Here is a 24,208-nt window from a genome sequence, read left to right as displayed (position 1 = left end):
AACACTGTAAACGTTTCTCCAAAACTTGTCTTCTCCAAATGACCCAATGACCCCTTTTTATACTACTCCTGTTGGTAAACCAACAACTGAGATTAAATCAAACCAACGACTGAGATTAAGACAACTCGACAGCCAATAATAGAATTGGTTGCAAGGTGTCCAAAAGGGAATCACTAAAATTAGTAAATAATAACCATTTACTAATTCTTCACAAGTGGACAAATAGCTATCCAAACTACCCATAACTACTGCTGCTATACATAGATAAGGACAAACAGTTGTCCAAGCTACCCATAAATACTATTGCTATTTTCGGGTTAGAAATAACAGCAATCCAACTAACAATAATTAACATGCAGGAGCTCAAGCATTTGGAATTGCAAATATATTACAGAGCTTCAGAGAATGAGCCCAAAGAAAACAAGTATACGCGTATTGAGTGGACAGCTCAACACGGAAACATGGATGACAACAAGACGATTATTGGTACAGAATACGGTAGTTACCGATAAATGCATATTTATTTTACCCACACAAAAAATAACACATACAAAGAGTTTTGTTTCAGTGGACTTTACCACTCCATCTTCACTAACAGGCTTTCACTTAATAGTCCACTGGCTCGAACCATAGTGGGTTTCCCCGGTGGCTTGCACATTCCTGTGCCCCATTGTGAAGATCCCTTTGTTGTTCACAGGGCTAGGGATCATTTTCCTGAACAATTTGTCCATCCCATTGGGAGGCACGGATATGGTTCACTTGCCCTTAGCATAGTTGGTTTTCTTGGCAGGTTCTCACCATTAATGATCCCTTCGTTCGGCGGAGAACTTTTTCCACTCATTTTTAGAGCACTAATACTTAGGACGAATGCCAAAAAATTGCAGAGCTAAAAAGCTATCAAATTCCCAGGAAACTAAACTCTGGATGCCCAATCCAAGGAGCGTTTTCCCTTATATAGGTTCACAAAAATGTGTACTGAGCCTTTTCCCCAAATAATAGTAACTAATTCCAATATCAATTTGTCAATATAAGAGAGCATGACGACAGACGAATTATGTGAGCTATATGTTTCAGCATATCTTAAAAGGGAGACACTTGGATTTTTTTCCTAAATATTTTCAATCTTTCCTTCTTAAAAAACTTAGCCTTTTTAGTTCATGGAATTGTAGAATTCAAGTTTTCTACAAATTCCAATTTAGTCAAATCAAGGTTTTAGAAATCTTCATTCCTACTTTAGGGATTTTACTTGTATCATTTATTTCACTTGGAAGATGAGTGGAAAGATACATTTTATGTGTAACCTTAGAGTTGAAGGCAGACTCCAAAACATAGTCCAATTTAATTTTTTTTGTACTCCTCAAAAAGAATAATAAGGTTTCGATTTTTAATTCCTAGTTGCTAGTGGGAAGTCTAATAACTTAGTTTAAGACAAAATTAGAAGTCTGATATTCTAAACCCATTTTGCCAATTTTGAAGAAAAGGCAAAAAAATTCAAATCTAGATTAAGAAAAAGCCGATTCCCTTCATCTTCCACCAACCAAACGAACTCTAAGATTTAGTCACTATCGTCTATGTAGAGTCGAGACACTGTGAATCAATTAAAAAGTCAGTTATTTTTCCAATGCTTTATTTAACATTTTGAGTTTAGCTACTCCAAATTTTTTCCTACACATGTGCCCGCACTACTTTCTATCTTCACCTCCTAAACCAAAACATATATATCTTACTAGCTTATATGTGTGTGTGTGTGTGTGTGTGTGGAGAGTCATCCTTCTCAAGGCACCTATTTTAATTCAAATTCTATGTGTTTTTTTCTTTTTCCTGTGTAGCTAAGGATTTAAATAAAATAGAAGCCTCAAGAAGGATACCTCTTGACATATAAATATATGTATGTGTGTGTGTACACAAACACACACACATATGTAAGCGTGTAGTAGTAGTCACACATCATGGAAGATATTTTTTAAGAAATCTAGATTGTTATGGTTAGGAGCGAGCAATATAGTATTTTAATTTTAAATTATTTTCTCTTGGAAGAAATTTGGATGAATAAATTTTTATATTGTTAGAAACAATAGTCCACCAAGATAACTAAGAGGGGTGGGGGGAAGGCTGGGTAGGGAAGGGTGAATCAATTATCCAACAATTAAAACATTTATCTTCTTTAAAAAAACTTAATCATTAAACCAAAGTAAACAACAACCATAATAAGATGCAAATAGACAATTACACCCGACATGTGAACTAGGGAAACCCTTGATTAGAGGGAAAACCCCAATGGGAATGATGCCCACAAGATGATATACTAATATAAATATTTCTTGTCAGAGGATGGAATCTGTTAGGAGTTTATTACAATATTTAGTACATAGATTCCTTGTTATGAGACTTTGAATCCCTATTAGGAGATCCCAACCATGTTAGGAGTTGTAGTACAATGTATGTAAGAAGAGTCCACTAACCAAACATGCAATTTCAACTATAAGAAGAGCTCACTGCTCAAGCATGCAATTTAATATTATGTTCTTCTTTTGTTTATGCTATCAACCAAACCAAATACTATTAGACCTTGTGGACTAGGTCATGAACTTTGGATCCAAATATCAAGCCTCAGATCACTTGGCAAAACCTCGGCAATGAAGTTTCCTTCACTTTCACTTTGCTCTACTCAACTTCACATTCCACTCTTGTGCTACTTACAAAATATCATCCACACCCATCCATATCATGATAAAGGAAAATGTCATTCCTTTATACCAAGTCCATCAAACAATTATGTGAGTTAGTTGTTACACCTTCTCAACTAATTGTTATAGGACCACATTAAGAACATGTTACACTTAGGGATAACATTAATCTTTCACCTTGAAAATGAATAACTTTCCATACATGTAATAATCAGATGAGCTTACTTAACCACATCATCAAAAATATGTATTCTACATATCCTCAACCTCAATTCTTAGAATAATAATTTTGCTAAGACTAACATGCCTCTATAAACTCTATATCAAAACAAACATTACTAAAACTTATATAACTTCTTCCAGACTTATCATATCTTCACCCAATGTTGATTTCATATACTAGATAAGTATAATTATCTCTCATAACCTCAAGTAGTGATAATACTCAACTAGTCATTCATACTAACTTGATATTTTTGTTGTTCTTCTATCACATACCACAGAAAATTGCTATATTGACATCAATAAAAAACTTAGTCATGAATGTAACATATCATCATAGTGACATATCTACAATACTCTCCCATACAAATATCATCAGCATTCATGCTTCCAACAATTTGTCAACAATCTTCCCCTTTGAATTTTATGGAAACATAGATGAAAAACATCTAGTTCCAAGAATACCAACAAAAGATTGTTCATCTTTCTTTTTAAATCCTCTTTATCAATCATTCTCCCCCATTGATATACTTCAATGTCCTTTCCATCAAACTATCATTCTAAGTTGTACTTCTTCATCATGATCTTCTTCCATGATTTTTTACCTCAATATCTTCTCATGATATTTTTCATGCAATACTTCCACCCCATTGAAATCAATGACAAAAGTTTCAACAACCATCAAATTCAGCAACAACTGATTCTCACTAGCTCAAGTGTCAAAAGACACCATTTAAAACAACATCCAACAAGAGTCCTAGATGACTCTGTCCATCATAGATTACTCCTCCATATAGGAAGCATGAACATTTAGTCTAAACAAACAATGGTGCTCTATTACACTAGATTGATGCACTCTCACATCATCTTCTCTGATGTAGGAAGGGGCATAATCCCTAGCATACCTCACAAATACTCAAAAATCTCTTTTGGAAGAGGCATATTGAATATATCTGTAATCTACTCTTTAGTGCTCACATACCCTAATCTAATTTCCTTTTCTACAAATTTCTCTCTCAACATGTGATACTTAATAGAAATGTGCTTAGTCTTCGAATACAATACTAGATTTTTAGACATATTTACTATACTTTTGCTATCACAATGTATGACAATAGGTTCACTAATTCCTATCCTTATATCTTTTAGCAACTACTTCATCCAAACAACTTGATTGTAATTGTTTGCTACTAGGTGATCCCACATAAGTACTTTGTTCCTACTTTGTAACCATATTTTTTAATTTTTAAAATAATTATTTATGTCAATTTTTTCTTCTACTCCAAAAAGTAGTACATATTAAAATTCAATATTTTTAAAGAGTGACAATCCACTTGACACAAATAAATTTTTTTATAGGAAAGATAATGAGGTAATTCTTTTAGTGTTGGATTTGAAACATCAATATTTATAGGATGCATTTGGTTTGATTCAATTTGGTTGAATATTGTATAGTTTATGAAGTTTTGAAGTGACACCAATCATAATTCAGACATACATTCATTTTAACATAGATAACTTGAACTCAATTTATCATAAATCTAAAAATAAAATTGAATAGAAAGCTATCTTAATAACATATTTCCTAGATATTTTTCAAATTTTTTTAAACCTAATTTACTAATTTTTCCGAAGTGTCAAAGTCAATTGATGTTCAATTAGTAATGAACCTATAATGATTTAAACTCATATTTGAAAGTCTTAATGAATAAAATATGTATTACAATTATAGTCATTGGAAAGCTTGCTCTGAGCAGCACAAATTGAAATTTTTTATTTATAGTAGGCGATCAATCATTTTCAAATTTTCCTTTCAAAAGAGACCATTTTTTTTTTTTTAGAAGAGAGGGTCAATTTTTTTTAATTTGACATGTTCGTGTGAACATTTTGTTCGCTGTGAACATACATAATGTGCTCGTTGTGAACATGTGTTTGTGTGAACACACACTTCTATGTTTTTTGACTACCAAAAATTTAATTAAACATGTTCGTCTGAATATATTAAACTATTGATGTTCATGTGAACATGCAAAAAATGTTGATGTCACCTACAGATAGGTCAATTTTTAAATGATGAAGCCATACTGCAAAGCTATACTATGACATTTTTATATAGTTATTGCACAGAATTTATCTTGAGGCAAGGTGTATTTTTTTTTTTTTTTTTATGTTATAATAGGAAACAAGAAAGGAAGGAAAAAACAAATATGGAAGGAAGAGATTTAATGAAGCAGAACAAAGAAATCTTCAAAAGATTGTTGCACATTATCATCAAAGTAAACAAGGTATATATATATATATATATATATATATATATATATTTATGGTCTTAAATTTAATTATTTTTCAATCTTATTTTTTATCTAATTTGATTTATCTATAAATTTATTGTAGACAATCAACAAGGTGAAGGAAATGTTGAAGAAGACTCAATAGAAGTGGAAGAAGTGCATATGGGAGAAAGGTCAAGAACACTCTCTATGAAACTTGAATTAATGAATGTTGAAGAAAGTTCAAGATCACTCCCTATAGAAGTTCAAATAATAGAAGTTAGAGAATTTTCAAAATCTTTCCTTGCAGAATCTCAAATAGTGAATATTGCAGAAGGCTCAATATATCTCCATGTAGAAATTCTAGTAACAAAAGTCAAAGAAGGGTTAGGATTAGGTACAGGAACTGGTATGGATGAACTCCTAAATATTGCCCAATCTATAAAGAATGGTATTTCTCATAAAAATTTAGATTATTTACTTAAAATAGATGTGGATAAATTGAGAAGACTTGTAGCTACTATTCAACCATTAAGTTTTTCTAAGAAAAGGTCAATGAATAAGAAGATAAGAGAAATTATGACTAAATTTGATAACAGTGAAACACTTGAACAAGCTCAGTTGCTTTCACTTTTGCTTACACAAAACAAGTTGCAAGAGACATTGAAATTGTTAGGTGTAGAAGAGAAGATTTTCTAATATGCAAACTAATGTGATTGAAAATGTTAAACAAGGTTTGAGAAACATAGGAAAACACTCTCGAACTAAAGATAAGTCCATGGCAAGAAAAGTGATGTTGATGTCTATTGTAAAGAAGAATATGACCCAAAATAGACAAATATCTTCAATTTCATCTAAAATGAGTTTTATTAGGAAAACAATGAGAGAATATGTTAATAAAATATTAATTGTGGATAATAGTACTATGGAGGGAAATTGGGCAATCATGTGTAGAGTACCTTGTTCTGATAGGATTGAAGAGTTATTAAAAAATTTAGTCATATCATTTTGGATTGAGAACACTCATCCTTCATCAAATAGTAGAGATGTTATCAAGCATAAGATTACATTTGGTCAATATGAACATCCTAGAAAATATTGGTTGGACACAACACGAGTTATATGTGTCATTTTGTAGTGAACATCCTGATGTAAAAGTTAGGAAAATGTTGTTTGAAAAATTGAAGCCATACTCTATGAGGTCAAACAAAGTGTTTGACACATGTTGTTGTTATCATCATATTGAGTTTGATCTCCACTATCAGGTACTTTGAAAGTTTTTAGAAGAAACATATGGTTTTCATGCTCCTCCTCCTAGTAGGAGAAGTGAGCTTATATTATCCATTCTATGTGACAAAATAGATGATCCAGCTAGTCAAATAAATTGCATCAAAGGGTTATGTGAAGCATGTGGTGAATTGGCTCTATTTCCTTTGAAAATTGAAAATATTGTTGTAACAAAAAAATTGAATTGCAAAAGTTACAAGTATGTGAAGAATAGAACAAAGTTGGGGAAAGAGAAAAAAAGATTTGAATATGTTGAATAGGAGTTACGCATTCTAACATTTATGGACAAATTTAAGAATTTGATTCAACCTTATATTCATCATGTACTTTTTGAAAAGTGGCAAGCACAACAGTTTAAAACTTTGAGAGATAATTTCCCACTTGGAATGATTGTATTAATACTTGATTTTGCAAAGAACTATTCCTTTGTTCATTACAAACAAAATTCAATCATATTATTTCTTTTCTAAGCAGGTCACTATTATGGTACATGTTTGTTATAGACATGCATAGTTAGATTTGAATGGTGTTTGAGTACAGTTCAAGTATGAGTAGTTAAAAAGGAATATCATTTTTATATAAGTGATGATAAAGAACATGACATTCACTATGTAGAACATTGCTTCAACATGTTATTTTCTTATTTGAAAGAAAGAGACATAAATGTTGATAAATATTATGTTTGGTCTAATGGATGTGTCACATAGTTCAAATCATCTAGACCATTTTATGCATTATGTAGATATTATCACAATGATAATATAAAACACATATGGAATTTCTTCAAGAATGGCTATAGAAAAGGTGAATATGATGGTGTTGGAGCTTGCATCAAATGTGTTCTATGAAAATATAAAATAAATTATCAGGGAGTTTGTGTAAATGATGCACATGATGTTGTTGAATGGTGTAAAACACATTTTGCATCAGACAAGGTCAATACATCATCAACAACGACTTTACAAGTACCATATAGAGTCTTTTGGGAGATAATAGGTATGGACGTGTACTTCTATTTAAATTTTATGAAATTAAGTTATAAAATTTTATTGTTAAGTTTTATCTTTCAATTCATTGAAGTTTAAATTTAATTTTTCCATATTTTCAATTTAATGAACTTTCAAGTGTTAATAGAAAAAACAAGCATGGTTGCAAGAGGATAGAAAAGACACATTCCTTACATTCAATCATGAGTATAGATAATTGCAATTGGACATTGAAGACAAGAGAATACTCATGTTTTTGTGACAGTTGCATTGATGAAGATTATCAAGAATGCATCAATCAAATAGGTGGATATTATAGGTGCATGGATGTCGATACCACTTGATGTTACCAATATATTTGATAAAGATGATGAAAATTTTGATGATATTCCATTGATTTCTGATGATTATAATCATATCTCTAGATTGATAAAAATGGGTATCATAAAACTTAATCTCAATTTGTTAGTTAATCTCAACTTGTTATTTAATTATTAATTTGAACTATATTACATACACTTTACACATGTATGCATACTTATTATGTAGGAGATGTCTTTGTAGTGATTGCTGAGTCTAGAAATCATGAACGTGTCAGTTATTATTCATCATGATGTACTACAGAGAGGACAAAGTTATATGATCCAAAAAAAAAGTGATGGAATGTTGTTCCCCATAGGTATTATACAAACATGTGTGCACATACATACATATATATATATATATATATATATATATATATATATATATATATATATATATATATATATATATATATATATATATATATATATATATATATATATATATATATATATATATATATATATATATATATAGGTAACTTTATAGTTAAGCTCACTTAGGCTGGAGTAACACTAGGATGGGTTACCTCCCGGGAAGTCCTGGTGCTTCACCCCTGTGAGCATCACCTAGATCCAACGAGTACTAAGTGTTACATTTATTCTCATGAGAGATGGATTCATGTTGAATTACTACTCATGAAACATGGGTCAATGAATTTGACTCAAAATCACACAGTTAAATCCTGATAGTAATATCAGAATTTGACTTACTATGGAAATTATCTCCTACTTATCAAATGATGAGCTTAAGGGGATTTCTAATGAATGGTTCATAAGGCACAACATTTGGTGAGGGTTTTGTAAATGCGGTTGCAAGCTTTGGGTTTAACTATGGAGGAAACTTTGTAATTAAATGCCCTCGGGCTGGAGTAGTATTGGGATGGGTGACCTCTTGAGAAGTCTCAGTGCTTCACCCCTGTGAGCATCACCTAGACCCAATGACTGCTAAGTGTTCTATCTATTCTAATGAGAGATGGACTCATGTTGAATCACTACTCATGAAACATGGGTTAATGAGTTTGACTTAAAATCACAAGGTTAAATCCTGATAGCAATATCACAACTTTATATCTATCAAATTTTAAAATATTTAAATTTGTGGTGTAGGTTCTATTGTGATAGAGGGAACATATTTGAAGCAAGACAAAATAGTCCAACATGGAATACACTTTGTTGATTATCAACCTGACAACAAGGTTTTGCAATACACCCACCTAGTCATTGTTACCAGGGTTTGTCTACATCCAGTCAAACTTAAGCGTGTAATTTACAAGTGGTGACTAGACAATGAAGATTATGAGAAGATATTACATGTTATAAATGTACATCATGGTGGAACTGACCTTTGAGATTTATTTTAGAATAATTTGAATTAATTTGAAGTTGTTAGTTTATTGTATAGGGTCATAACTCTTAGTTTATTAGTTTATTAATGTGTTTTTAAATGTACATACATTTTAATAATATTAATTACCATGGATGAATTTAATAATAAAGAATTAATATAAATAGGCAATATAAGTTAGTTGGAACTTACACAATCATTAGATAGATATGTATCAAAGATAATTTAATATGTTAGAATTCTTAAAAATCAACTTCTTTCCAAACTATTTAATTTCATCTTGAATTAAATTTTATTTTAATTGTATGATCAGACTCTTAGTTATCATTAGTTTATTAAAAAATTATATAAATTAATAATATTAATTACATAACATGGATGAATTTAATAATAACTTGTTCTAAATAGTCTTGATCTATGTAAGTTAGTTGGAACTTACACAATCATTAGATAGATATGTATCAAAGATAATTTAATATGCTTTTTAAAATTCTTTTATCAACTTCTTTTCAAACTATTGAATTTCATCTTGAATTAAATGTATTTTTAAAATTGCACAATTATAAGTTCTTAGTTATCATTAGTTTATTAAAAAACTATATATTAATATTAGTTTATTGTAGGGTCATAGTGTTAGTTTAAATTAGTTTATTAATGTTTTTTTAAATATTATATTTTTAAAAAGTTTTTAAAAATAATGTATTGGCTTACCTAGTTAGCATATTTTTATCCACATAAAACTAATATTTATCTTTTTCCCTACTAATTGATAATTTAAAACAAATATGCATCCTTCTAGCTTCGTACTAACTAATTTAATAAATTTGATTATTTGATTATTTTATAATGGTCACAATAAAATCTAAAATCTAAAGTTTAAATATGTTCACAATAAAGTTTTATAATGATCACAATAAAATCTAAAGTTTAAAATCTATAATCTAATTGATGAAGAATGTTCTACTAAAATTTTAAACAAATACACATACATGTATATCTCAAGAATAAACATCTACATCTAATATATACTAGATACTAAAATGCATACATATGCAAACTGTAAGTCTCAAATAAACATGCATACATATAAAAAAATATTAAAAGTCATATACATGTGACCATCCAACTACTAAAGTACTAAATAGTCAAATAAATAGTGAAACATGTATGTATGCCATCATGTTACAAAAATACATGTGTATGTAAGTCTCTAGAATATATACAAAGTCTCCAATATATAAATGCATGCATCTAATATATAAATCTACTACTACTAGAGGGACCCCTCAAGATGCATACAAATAGAATGACCCTTTGATTGAGTCTCCTATACATTTAGTGGCTAAGGTGCATCAAGCAAGCCATGCAAATATTTACACACACACACACACACACACACACACACACACACACACGTGTGTGTGTGTACATTCAAGTTAAATATGAGTGCATATATCTACTTTGAAACATAAATAAATTTACAAACTATTTAAAATTTTTAATTGAGCACTACTGGGTGCCTCAATAGAATCATCTCTCTAACATACATGCCTTGACCTAATACTAGATGTAATCATTTTCTCAATGACTTGTGCCTACATGATTTATTATAGTTCTTAAATTAAATATCTATCTGAGCTGAATTTTTTAATTTCATATGTTTAAATCTAAAAATAAATTGTGTGTGTGTGTGTACCTAGGTCTCCGGAGGTGGAGGATGATCTAAAGCAGACTATTTTGTATCATCTATCGATGTACCTCTACTACCTGAAACATCAGTGCATCCTAATACTTGAGCATCATCTCCTAAAACTCTGACACATACTAAACTACCCTCAGCACCACAATCTCCAACTGCTAGTAATGATGAGTGAAGTGGAGTATGTAACTAGCTAGGTAATGGTGTAGAATTAGTACTAGGTCTGAATAACATGTCCATGTATGATGATAATCCCATGCTCAGATTGGTATCAATCTTAGAAAGCCCTCATAACTACTCAAAAAAATCATCAAGGCCCTTAGTTGTGATCCTAACATCCCCAAATCATATGCCCAAGCCATCTATAGATTGTCATGAGCCTGGTGCAGAATGCTGTGAGCTATGCATAGGTGTATAAACTATCACTAGTGTGGTCTACAACTATGGAACTATGGGCCTTTAATGGTGTCTAATCGTTTCCATCACTAAGTGAACTAGCATCCCCTATGTATTAGAAATATAACTAATACTTTGCAACTGATCCTCCACAAAATACAGTGCTAAATATATATTCGTATGCTATCCTAAAAGAGCATAAACATCACCTAGTACTAGTAATCTAGCAACTCTATGTGCCTCATCAAAGGAGGTGCATGAAGTGCTATTAGATGCCTTTGAAGTTTGTGGACCTGGACGACTCTGTCGACTATGAATATAACAACGAAGAGAATCAGATGTGATACTAGTAGCCATATATGCAATGTGTCCAATACTATCAACTGCTCCCCTTTGGGAAGTAATGACAACTCTATCTACAATAGGCACTAGTGTTGGAGTCACTGGAGGTAGTCTCTATCCAACAAACTATCTCACATCTGGAGGTGGCAGATGATGTGCACTATGATATTGGTCATGATCTGCAATCTGATCACACCGCTATCTGCAATAATTTGGAATGCCTAAGTAGTTGACATTGAGCCGTATGCAAAACTTAGCATACAATTACCATGCAAAATAAAGAGATATTTGGTCATTATTAGGATAATGACCATGTGCGGCTAAAAAAAAGGATAGATCATGCTAGCAATAATAGGATCTCTACATTATGTGACTTGGTAGCCTCTCACCCTACCCTATGCACCCTCATTTGATGGAAAGAGATCTCATTTGATGACATCTTTGGGGGCCACCCTCTTGATGACATAAAAATATGTATCTCTTGAAATCTTAGCCCTAAGCTCCCTAGATATGGAAGCTAATATGTCAAGAATAAATAAATGGTGAGCTCTAAATCTAGCAGTCAAATCTTGTAAACTCCTACATATAGTAGCACATATATCTCTATATAGACCATAATCAGGCGACAATATAGACTGCTATAATCTAGCAACCTCATGCTTTGAAAATGAAAATAATCAATGGATATCGATGCATGGAGGTGGTGCAACAGGACCTCTAATAGGAGCTGCAGGTGTAGGACCTCCAACAAGAGCAACACTAGGAGCCACGCTAGGACCTACACTGCCTAGAACCATACCAGGAGCCACAACATGAGCTCTAGAACGAGCCCTACGACGAGGCACAACACAAGCCCCACCACAAGCTACATCATGAGCTCCACCATGAGCAACATGAAAAACTTAATGAGGTGCTAGAATAGGAACTACATCAAGTGCCTCAGTAGGAACCGCATTAGGTGCCACAACAAGAACTATAGTGGAAGCTGCAGTAGGAGTTGCAATAGGAACCACAATAGGAGCCACAATAGGATGATGAGAAAACTGATGATGTGATGTCATATCTATACAACATTTGATGGAGCTACTTTATATAAAATTTGTAAATTGTATATAATACATACATATAACATGTACACATGGCTCTCTAAGTCTAGTACACACAATTTTTTATTTAAATTAAAGGTATATGTAATCACATACATCACATGTCTAGATAATCTATAACATGTGCATATTAATAAAATTTATATGATCACATACATATGAGAGTTAGAGATAGAGTTATAGATGAAGGGAACTTGATTTTTCAAAACTTTAGGAATTAAAGATTAGTACCTAAGTTTGACTTAAAGGGTTCAATGAGTTTGATTAGGGTTTGATTATGATTTCATTTAGATTAAAAAGGGTTTGTGCTTTCAATTCTAGATTACATTAGGCTTTGAGTTAAAGAAATTAGGGTTTGAGTTATCAATTACCTAAAATCTTACATGTTAGAGTTAGAGTTAGATTAAAGCATGCCATTTCTAGATAGATAAGGGTTTGTATTTTTAGTTAGGATTGTAACATTAGATCTAGTTTGAGAACTTAGATTACAATTTGAGTTTGACATTAGGATATAATAAATTAGGGTTTGAAAATGATTTAGAAATACAATTTAAGGCTCACAACTAAAAAAGTGTAGAACTGACATAAAGTAAGGTTATAAAAAATATATACAATTATAAGAAATTAGGGTTTGAGTAAATATTAGGGTTTGAACTTTCAGTTAGGAAATTAGATCTAAGGGTTTGATTTAGATTAGGGTTTGAGTTAGAGATCTAAGGGTTTCAGTTAAATTTAGTTCAGATTAGATTAGGGTTACATTAGCTCGTTTCAGTTATAGAACTCTAGGGTTAAAGATTAGGGTTAAAGAGTTTTCAAGTTAGGGTTATAAATTAGGGTTAGAGTTTGAGTTAGGGTTAGGGTTATGGTTAGTGTTATTTTTTAGGTTATAGTTGGTTTTAGGGTTATGGAGATCTAGCTCGCTCTAATATTTTTAAATTTTCTACACTAATTTTTTTTCTTTTTTTTGTATTTTCTAATGTTTTTATAATAATTCAAGTTTAATGTTTTTTCTAATATTTTGTAATTTTTTTTCAAATATTTTCAAATATTTTTCTCATATAATTTTTTTTTCTAATATTTTCTAATGTTATATATACTAATTTACTTTCTTTAATGTTAAATACTAATATTTCCTAATATTATAATACTAATTTATTTTTCTAATATTGTACAACAAATTAACATTTTTTAAATATTTCACTTAGTAATATTTTCTTAATAATTCTACACTATTGTTTTTAAATATTTTTATAATGCTTTTCTAATATTTTCTAATGCTTTTTCTAATATTTTTCTAAATTTGTTTTTTTTAATGTTTTTATAATAAAACTAATATTTTTCAAAATTTTATTTTGTAATATTCTAAACTATTGTTTTTCTCATATTTTATAATGTTTTTCAAATATTTTAAAATTTTTAAGACGTTTAAAAAAATATTTTCTATTGTCTTTTCTAATATTTCTAATGTTTTTCCTAGTATTTTATCATAGTTTTCTAATATTTTCCAATCTAATATTGTTTTAAATATATTTTCTAATGCTATATAAATATTTTTCTAATATATAACTAATATATACAAAAAAATTTAAAATGTTAAATTAATAGAATTAAGTAACATCAATAAACAATAAAAATATTAAATTAACATTAAAATATGCTTTGAAAACATAAAAACATTCAAATAATAACATATAGACATACTTGAAATAGTGCAATGGTGACAATCTGAAGGAGAATGATGGGGTACACTAACCAGTCAAGCACATTCGCTCCAATGTTTAAGTCAAAATCAATGCCATAAAAATGAATAGTGAAATGGACAAAATGGTGTTTAAATGAAAGTGAAGTCACCATAAGATATGTTTAGGAAAACATATTAATGGTGTATGTTCACCCAAACATATCTAATATATGGGAAATATGTTCACTACAAACATTATTATACTATATGTTTGCAAAAATAATGGTTAATATGTTTGGGTGAACAATTGTTAAACATGATTTATAGATTTCACAATTTTTTTGGATTTTCTTCATCCCACAAAAGTGGAACCCATTATTGTGGGTTCACCGATTATGCTTCTATTATACTTTGTGATGTACAATGTTACTTCTTTCTTAGCCAAGAAACCAATCTTCCTCAAATAAAGAAGGCTCCACTAGTGGTGCTTTTTCTATCATCCATACTGCTTGCCCAATCAGTATCAGCATAAGCACTTAGGGTAAAATTATTAGATATATCATTCCACAATCTAAACTTAGGTGTTCCTTTTATATATCTAAATATCCTTTTGACTATAATATAATTTTCTTCTCTGGGATCAACTTGCAATCTTTTGACAATTCCAACTACAGTTGCTATATACAGCCTTGTGTGAGTCAGATATTGCAAACCTCCAATAATAGATTTGTGCTTCTTGTGCTCAACAGTAGGTGTCTCATCCTTTGTAGATAACTTGTGTCTAGTTACCATAGGTTTTCTAATAGGTTTACATGCTTCCAAACCAAACCTTTTTTCGTAAATCCTTCAAATACTTAGTCTAAGAAATAAAGATTCTTTCTTTATTCTGTAGTATCTGCAATCCTAGAAAATATTTCATTTCTCCTATCATACTCATCTCATATTCTTTCTTTATTTCTTCTGCAAACTTCTTACTTTCCTTAGCACTTCCTCCAAATATCATATCATCAACAAATATTACCAAAATCAAACCATCATCAATTTCTTTCCAATATAGATTACTATCTGCCATACCTTTGCTATATCCAAGCTTTGTCAAATTCTTGTCCAACCTCACATACCAAGTTCTCGATACTTGCTTCAAGCCATACAATGTTTTATTTAATCTGCATATTATGTCCTTATCATTTATTTCATTTGTGAATCCCATCAAATTTATTTTCTATTTCTATTTGTTAATAATTATGATTTCCAAATGGCAATACATATTTTAATTTGGTTTTAAAAATTTTGTGAATGCAAAATGGCATTTTCTAGTTTAAATTAATTTTTAAAAGTAAATTTCATTTGTAACTCCCATTAAATTTATCTTCTATTTCTATTTGTTGCCAAATGGAATTACATTTTTTAACTTGGTATTTTACATTTTTGTGAATGCCAAATGACATTTTGTATTTTAAATTAAATTTTAAAAGTGAATTTCATTTGTAACTCTCATCAAATATTTTTCCTTACATGGATTATTTCTTTGAATATTCTCATGCTAGGACGTGTTGCTCCCATTGTATATGCCTCTTGGCATAATCAACGATGTGAAAGAGAGTTGAGAAGTCCTTATGTATGATGGATACAACACATGATCAATCTAATGTGAAGTGTTCTCAAGATTTTTAAAGATAAGCATTTGTATCAAACTCAAATAATCTAGTTGACCACCCCCAACCAATGCATTTGACAAGGACCATATTTAGGAAGGAATGACATTAATTTTAATGCGATTAAGATACACACATGTGATTGTGTGTGCACAATCAAGTTTATTTTAATTTGGGAGAAGTTACAATGTCTACATTCAGTTATGAAAAGCTACGTAAAGGACCACCACTCCAAAAGAAGCTTAGACATTGCCTCACTTCTAGTTAGGTATCAATAGCTTGAATGAGGTTATTTCACCTTAATTCTTGTGAAAATTTTTCTACTATTAGTTCAACATACATAGCTCTAGTAGAATTGGTCAAATATTCAATCTTTAGCCAATTTTGACCATTTCCTTTTAGAAATTGTGACATGAATAATATTTTTTAATCATTTTATTATTATTTTGAACTTATAAAAAATAAAGCTTATTGAGGTTGTGAGGATTATAGTGGTCATTGAAGTAGGGTTTAGTAATTTTCACTTGGCATAACTTTCATTTGACAACAACTACTAAACCTAAACAAAATCTTAAACCTAAATTGTGATAATTAAGAGACTTCTAAAAAAATGCAAAAAGTAATAACAATTTGAAACATATGTTTCATCTAGTCAAGAAAGGTAGTGAGGAAAGCAAACCAATTGTATATTCTAAGGTTTGTACTTTTATTAATAAAATGGCCAAAAAATTGTCTAGCAAGATAAGAAAAACAATACAATATCACAATTTTAAAGAAAAAAAAGGACATGAATTAGAAAATAATAGAAATTAGAAATATAGTCATAATCAATCCCCTAAGACATGTGAGATGGGGAAAAAATATAGAAGGTAAAATAAGAATTAAAGTGTAATAAACCAATGGTAGCTTAAAAAAACTAGAATACAATAGTAAATAGGAAAAAATAGAAGTATAAAAAGGAAAACTTATTGATATGCGCTCTAGTGACCATCATAAATTATTAAGGAAACATTTTGGATGTCTCCTTTGTTGGAAATATAAGAGGAGTAACTAAGAGGGGAGGGGTGAATCAATTACCAAAAAATAAATCCTAGATCCCTTAGATGCCAATACAAATTAAAACTTTGATTAAACTGAACTTTGCTAGAACTTGGCAAATACATGCACACTCAGTATACACTAACAAATATTGTAATTCAATAAAAATTGAAATAAATTAGGAAATGATTATTATGAAAACCTTAAGATATTGTTGAGCACCAATTTTTAGTTATTGTTGAGTTCTTAGTTACTATCAAGTGATTCCTTTGGTGACCAATTGATTCCTTTGGTTGCCAAGTGATCCTTTGGTTGTTGAGTCCTCCATGGTTATTGAGCATTGAAGGATACCTAGTTCATAGTTGCTATCAAGTGATTCTTTGGATGCCAAGCCCATGTGGTTGCCAAGTGTTAGTATTTCATGGAGCTTTTGTTTGCTAAATTGTCTATGTTTGGTTCTAGTTTGGGCTAACCTTGTGTGTATTTAATTTCATCATAGATAGTTAATATGTATTGTGAGACAACCTATGGCTATGCATGCATTTAATGTAAGATTTAATTATGTGATGGGACAACTTGTGGCTTCTCAAGTACTTAAGGAAGTACAAGATTGAGTTTTAGGAGATTAGTAGAATAGAAGGGAATGGAAAGGAAGCGATGTGTGTCTGGAAGTGCAAACTGGAAGTTAGATCATGAATCTAAAAGTTGTATTTTGTAATTGGCTATAACCCAAAATGCCTTAGAGCTGGGCAAATATGTTGATTATCTGATGATATATAAACATCTTGTTCTCTCCCTCCTTGGTATTATTCTTGTGTTGTGTTTTCCGCTATGTTAACTCTTGCAGGGTCATTTGGATAGTTGGGTGTGCATTTGGCCCTAGTTATTTATTTTATCCCTACACTAGGTGGTATCAAAGCTCGAGGTTTTTCCTTTTGGTGATTGGATCATGTAGAACCCTAAGTGAATTTGGTTATGGGATAACATATATGTGGATTTGACCTATAACTTGCAGAGGGTTATGATCTTGCAAGAACTTAATTTATAAAGATGGTTTGAGGTGGAGAGAATGATAATAATGCAATATTGAATATATTGAGGCAGACTGTAGCTATATTAGATAGTATGTAGATTTCCTAGAGGAGAAGAGCACATCTTGATGATGTAAGTGATGATGAACCAATAGCACAAAATCCTAATCCAAAACCTAAAGAAGACCAAGATGAACCAAGGTTGTTAAGAGTATTATGTAGGAAAATTTCAAAGCCTATTATAGAAGTTATTTTTTATGATGGAAAATTGGACACCAATGCTGTGTTGGATTGGATCTCTAAAATGGAGAAGTTATTTGAGTATGAAAAGACTCCTAACAATAGGAAGGTGAAGATCACAGTTACAAGGTTGAAAGGTCATGCCTCACTATGGTGAGAGCATTTGCAAACTGATAGACAAAGGAGAGGAAAGGAGAAGATCAAAACTTGGGTGAAGATGGTAAAATAAGTGAAGAAAAAATTCCTTCTTGCTAATTACTAGGCTAGCTTGTTGAGAAAGATGCAAATTTTGAGACAAAGAGACATGACTACGAAGGAGTATACTTAGGAATTCTATAGATTTGACATTAGATCTGGACATGTGGATGATTATGTTGAGAAAATTTCAAGATACATAAATGGATTGAGATCTGAAATTCAAGATGAATTAAGTTTTGTGAAATTGGAAAGTGTGGAGGAAGCATATCAATATGCCTTGAAAGCTAAGGAGGTCTTGACAAAGAAGCATGAATAAAGAGCAATAAGTAGAGGTGGTAGATTCTAGAGAGGTAGATGAAGATATTACGGTGAAGGTAATAGATCTGACAATTCTGTGCATGATGAAGGAAAATCTGAATGGAAGAATGATGATAAAGACAAGACCAAATCGAAAGGTGGTAGTTCTTATTGAGGAGTTATTGGTTCTTACCAAGGAAGAGGTAATTCTTATTCTAGAGGTGGTTTTCATGGTAATTGTTTTAGATGTGGCAAAGAAGGGCATATATTTTTGAATGTAGATCTTCTGAAAGTGGGCAAGGTAACATAAATTTTGTGATTCAAGGAGATGATGAAGGCTAACCAAGTGGACCTGAGGCTAGTTAAAATTTGATGGTGAGAAGAACCTTATGTAATAAAGGAAGTGATGAAGAACTTGTTTTAAGGAGAAGTCTTCTCAAGACCAAATGTAAGATTGCTAGAAAATAATGTAAAGTGATCATTGACAATGGAAGTTCTACAAATTTGGCATTAGAAGAGTTGGTTAAAAAGTCACAATTGTAGAGGCTAAAGCATCTGAAACACTATTATGTTTCATGGATCAAAAATGAGCACAAGATATTGGTAAATAAAGAATGTATTTTAAAGTTTAAGATTGGACATTATTTTGATGAAGTTTTGTGTGATATTATGCTTATGGATTATTGTCATATTTTGTTGGGTAGACCATGGCAATATGATAGATATGCTATACATGATGGAAGATTGAATCAATATAGAAGAAACCAATATTGCTGCATTTGATTGAAAGTTCAAAGGAGGTTAATTCTACTACTGTGAGAATTTGCATGGTTAATGGGAAAACATTTGAAGAAGAAATGAAAAAGAATCAAGTTTGTTTGTCTATAATTCCAAGGAAATCGATTTCTGTCAATAATAACTGAGTACTAGAAAATAGTGTTAACCAAGTGATAGTTAGTGGTGACTGAGTGACAATTGATAGTGATGACCAAGTAATATAAGAAATTACAAAATTGCTGAATGAATATAAAGAGATTGTCACTAAGGATATACCTGATGATTTACCTCAAATGAGAAGTATAAGTCATTGTATGGATCTAATTCTTGGAGCTAGTTTTCCAAACAATGAACCATATAGATTGATACTTACAAAGAATGAAGAACTTAATAGACAAGTACATGAGTTGTTGGAGAAAGTCTTGGTTAGAGAAAGCTTGAGTCCATATTTTGTACCTACTATATTAGTACCTAAGAAGAATGGAGAGTGAATGTGGACTAATTCTAGAGCTATTAACAATATAACAGTGAAATATAGGCTTCCTATGCTGAGGATGGATGAAATAACAGATTTTTTGAGTGGAGGAAAGTATTTTACCAAGATTGATTTGAAGAGTGGCTATCATTAGATCAAAATTAGAGAAGGTGATGAATGGAAGACTACTTTCAAGACAAACAATGGTTTGTATGAATGGTTGGTTATGCCTTTTGGTTTGATTAATGCACCTATTACTTTCATGGGGTTGATGAATGAAGTTTTGAAAAGATTCTTGAGGAAGTTTGTGATTGTTTATTTGGATGATATTCTAATATTCAGCAAGTCTAAGGAAGAATATCTTGAGCATATTAGATAAGTATTATAGATATTGAAAGTGGAAAAGTTCTTGATTAATTTGAAGAAGTGTTCATTTATGCAAGAGGAGATTGTGTATTTGAGATTTGGGATTTTAGCTGGTGGTTTGATGATGGATCTTGAGAAGGTTAAAGTTTTTTTCGAATGGCCTACACTTGAGAATGTGGGTGAGGTAAGATGATTTCATGGCTTGGCTAGTTTTTATAGGAAGTTCATAAGAAATTTTAGTTCTATTTGTATTGCTATGACTAAGACAATGAGAGTAGATAAAAAGGAATTTATGTTGACACATGGAGCTAATAAGAGTTTTAAGACTTTGAAACAAAAGGTTGATAATTTATTTTAATTGGCTTTTCCTAATTTTAATAAGGTATTTCAAGTTGAATGTGATGCTAGTGTTAGTGCAATAGGTGTAGTACTAAATCAAGAAGGTAAACCAGTTGCTTTCTTTAGTGAAAAGTTGAATGATGCTAAAAGGAAGTATTCTACGCATGATCAATATTTTTATGCTTTTTTTCAAGCCTTGAAGAAGTGGGTAAAATATTTTATTCCGAAGGATTTTGTGTTGTATACTAATCATAAAGCTTTATAGTACTTGAGAAGTAAACATAAATTAAATCAAAGACACATGAAGTGGATTGAGTAGTTGCAGATTTTCACATTTTTACCAAATGTCAGAGTGGAGTTACTAACAAAGTTGTTGATAGATTGAGTAGAAGACATTCTTTATTGATTGAGATATAGGTTGAAGTTTGTGGTTTTTATGAAATGAGAGAATTGCATGATACAGACCTTGATTTTTCTGAGCCATAGGGAGAATGCAGAGCACCAAATTTGATAGATCACATAAGCAAGTTTGATGAATATTTCATTCAAGAAGGTATGTTGTTTAGAGGTATTCAATTGTGTATTCCTAGAAGTTCTATGAGAGTTAATTCAATTAAAGAAAAGCATAGTGGTGGATTGGATGGACATTTTGGAATTGATAAAATATTGAGTTTGTTGAAGGAGAAGTATTATTGGCCACAAATGTATAAGGATGTTCAGAAATTTGTAAAGAGTTGTGGATTTTGTCAAGTTGCAAAAGGAGTAAGTTAGAATACTAGTGTGTATACAACTATTACTATTCCTAAGAAACCTTGGAGTGACAATAGTATGGATTCTATTCTTGGATTGCAAAAAATAGTGAAGTGTTATGATTTTATTTTTGTTTTTGTGGATAAATTTTCTAAGATGGCTCATTTTGTACCTTGTAAGAAGAGATCAGATGTTGATCATGTTGATGAAATTTTCTTCAAACAAATTGTGAGATTACATGGATTACCAAGAAGTATCATCTCTAATAAAGATAGTGAGTTTGTTGTTTATTTTAGGAACACTTCGTGGAAGAAGATGGGTACTGAGTTGAAGTTTAGTTCTACATTCCATCCATAGATAGATGGATAGATGTAGGTCATGAATAGAAGATTCCATAATTTGTTGAGATGTTGATTGGGAGATAAGCCAAGTAATTGGGAAGTAGTGCTAATACAAGTTCAATTTTCATATAATAATTTTGTGAATAGGAGTACAGGGAAAACACCTTTTGAGATCATTATAGGAATGTAGCCTAGAGGAGTATCCGACTTGAGGAATGTTGCTAGTGAAGAAAAGAGAAGTGATGTAGGAGAATCATTTGCTGATTTTATGGAATCTTTGCACAAGGAAGTGAAGTTGAGGTTGGAACAAAGTAATCAAAAGTATAAGAAGAATGCTAATAAGTCTAGAAGACAACATGATTTTGAAGTTGGTGATGAGTTGATGGTTCATTTGAAGAAAGGAAGATTTCCTATTGGAATGTACAAGCTGAAGATGAAGAAGTTTTGACCTTGCAAGATCTTGAAGAAGTTTGATAGTGGAAATGATTATGAAGTTGAGTTATCTGATGACATGGATATATCTCCTATATTCAATGTTTTTGATTTATATAAGTATCATGAGTCATATGGTGAAGTTGTTGTATTAGAAGATTATCCTAAGAAATAGACTGAAGAAGATGAACACATATTAGATCAGAGAGTTGGTAAGAGCACAAGAGGAAAAGATTAACTATGAGTATCTAGTGAAGTGGAAGAAAAGACCAATTGAAGATGCTACATTGATTTCTCAATCTAAGTTGGGTTCAACTTAGGTTGTGAAAGTTGCATGATTCAAGAGAAGCATTACTTCCAACCTTGGTTGTTTGATGTAGGAACATCTTGGTTTGCCTTGTAATCTTGCACTTTTGTTGATTTTTCTAGTTACTGTCAAGTTCTAGTTATTGCTAAGTGTCAATTTTTAGTTGTTGCTAAGTGATTCCTTTAGTTGTCGAGTGATCCTTTGGTTTCCAAGTGATTCTTTTGGTTGCTGAGTGATCCTTTGGTTGTTGAGTCCTTCATGGTTGCCAAGCATTGGAGGATGCCAAGTTTGTAGTTTCTAACAAGTGATTCTTTTGATGCTAAGCTCGTGTTGTTGCTAAGTGTTAGTATTTCGTGGAGCCTTTTTTTTTCCAAGTTGTCTATGTCTAGTTCTAGTTTGGGTTGACCTTGCTTGTATCTAATTTAATTATAGGTAGTTAATATATGATGTGAGCCAACTTTTGGCTATGCATGCATTTAATGTAAGACTTAATTCTATGATGGGCTGACCTATGGCCGCTGAAGTATTTAAGGAAGTCTAAGATTGAGTTTTAGGAGATTAGTAGAACATAAGGGAATGGGAAGGAAGTGATATGTGTCTAGAAGTGCAAACTAGAAGTTAGATCATGAATTTGAAAGTTGTATTTTATAATTGGCTATAATTGAGAAGGCCTTACAACTATGCAGCTATGCATGTATCCTTATTATCTGATGAATATATAAACATATAGTTCTCTCTCTCTCTCTCTCTCTCTCTCTCTCTCTCTCTCTCTCTCTCTCTCTCTCTCTCTCTCTCTCTCCCTCCCTCCCTCCCTCCTTGGCATTATTCTTGTGTTGTGTTTTTTGCTGTGTTATGTCTTGTAAGGTGGTTTGGATAGTTGGCTGTGCCTTTGGCCCTAGTTATTTATTTTCTCCCTGCACCACCCTATTAGGAGTGGTCTTGTTAGAGGTCTTTAGACACTTGAATAGAAATGTGACCTTCTTAGAGGATTTACAAATAGTTTTTAAGAGATTTAAGTCACTGCTACAATGGTTAGAGAGTAATAATGAAATAACCTAATTTATGATACAACTTAATTATTGATTATAGATCTCAATTCTATCTTGTATACTTGATCCTTCCTGATCAAATGTATCTTTGTAGCTCACCAAAGATATTCTACATATCCTTTTAATTTACTTCCTCTAAGCATCATCAAACCTTCAATTATGTTCCACACATTCAATCCTTAAGTTGACCTTATATTTATATCTTACACATTATCAAGTTATCTTGAATACAAATTAGAATAATTGATATTCATCTTCTTAGTTGGCTAGAACCAACAAACAATTCAATTTAACTCAATATGCCAAAACAAGAAAGATCCTTTGTTAGCTGACACTTCTTGGTAGACACTAACTTAAAGTGATTTTCTTGTGTTAACCAAATGAAGTTGGTTAATAATGCATACTCACAAAATTCCTTTGGTAACTAAGTGAGCTTAGTTAACATTGGTTCCATCCAATGTTTCCTCATTAACTGAGTGACCTCAGTTAATACTAAACTTCTGTAATCTTTACTTTGTCACCGAAGT

Source organism: Cupressus sempervirens, chromosome 8, assembly GCF_028749045.1.
Source record: "Cupressus sempervirens isolate cs-2001-9-10 chromosome 8, ASM2874904v1, whole genome shotgun sequence".
In the NCBI taxonomy this organism is placed as follows: domain Eukaryota; kingdom Viridiplantae; phylum Streptophyta; class Pinopsida; order Cupressales; family Cupressaceae; genus Cupressus; species Cupressus sempervirens.
The sequence above is the reverse complement of the archived record's forward strand: the minus strand, read 5'-3'. Positions refer to the sequence as shown.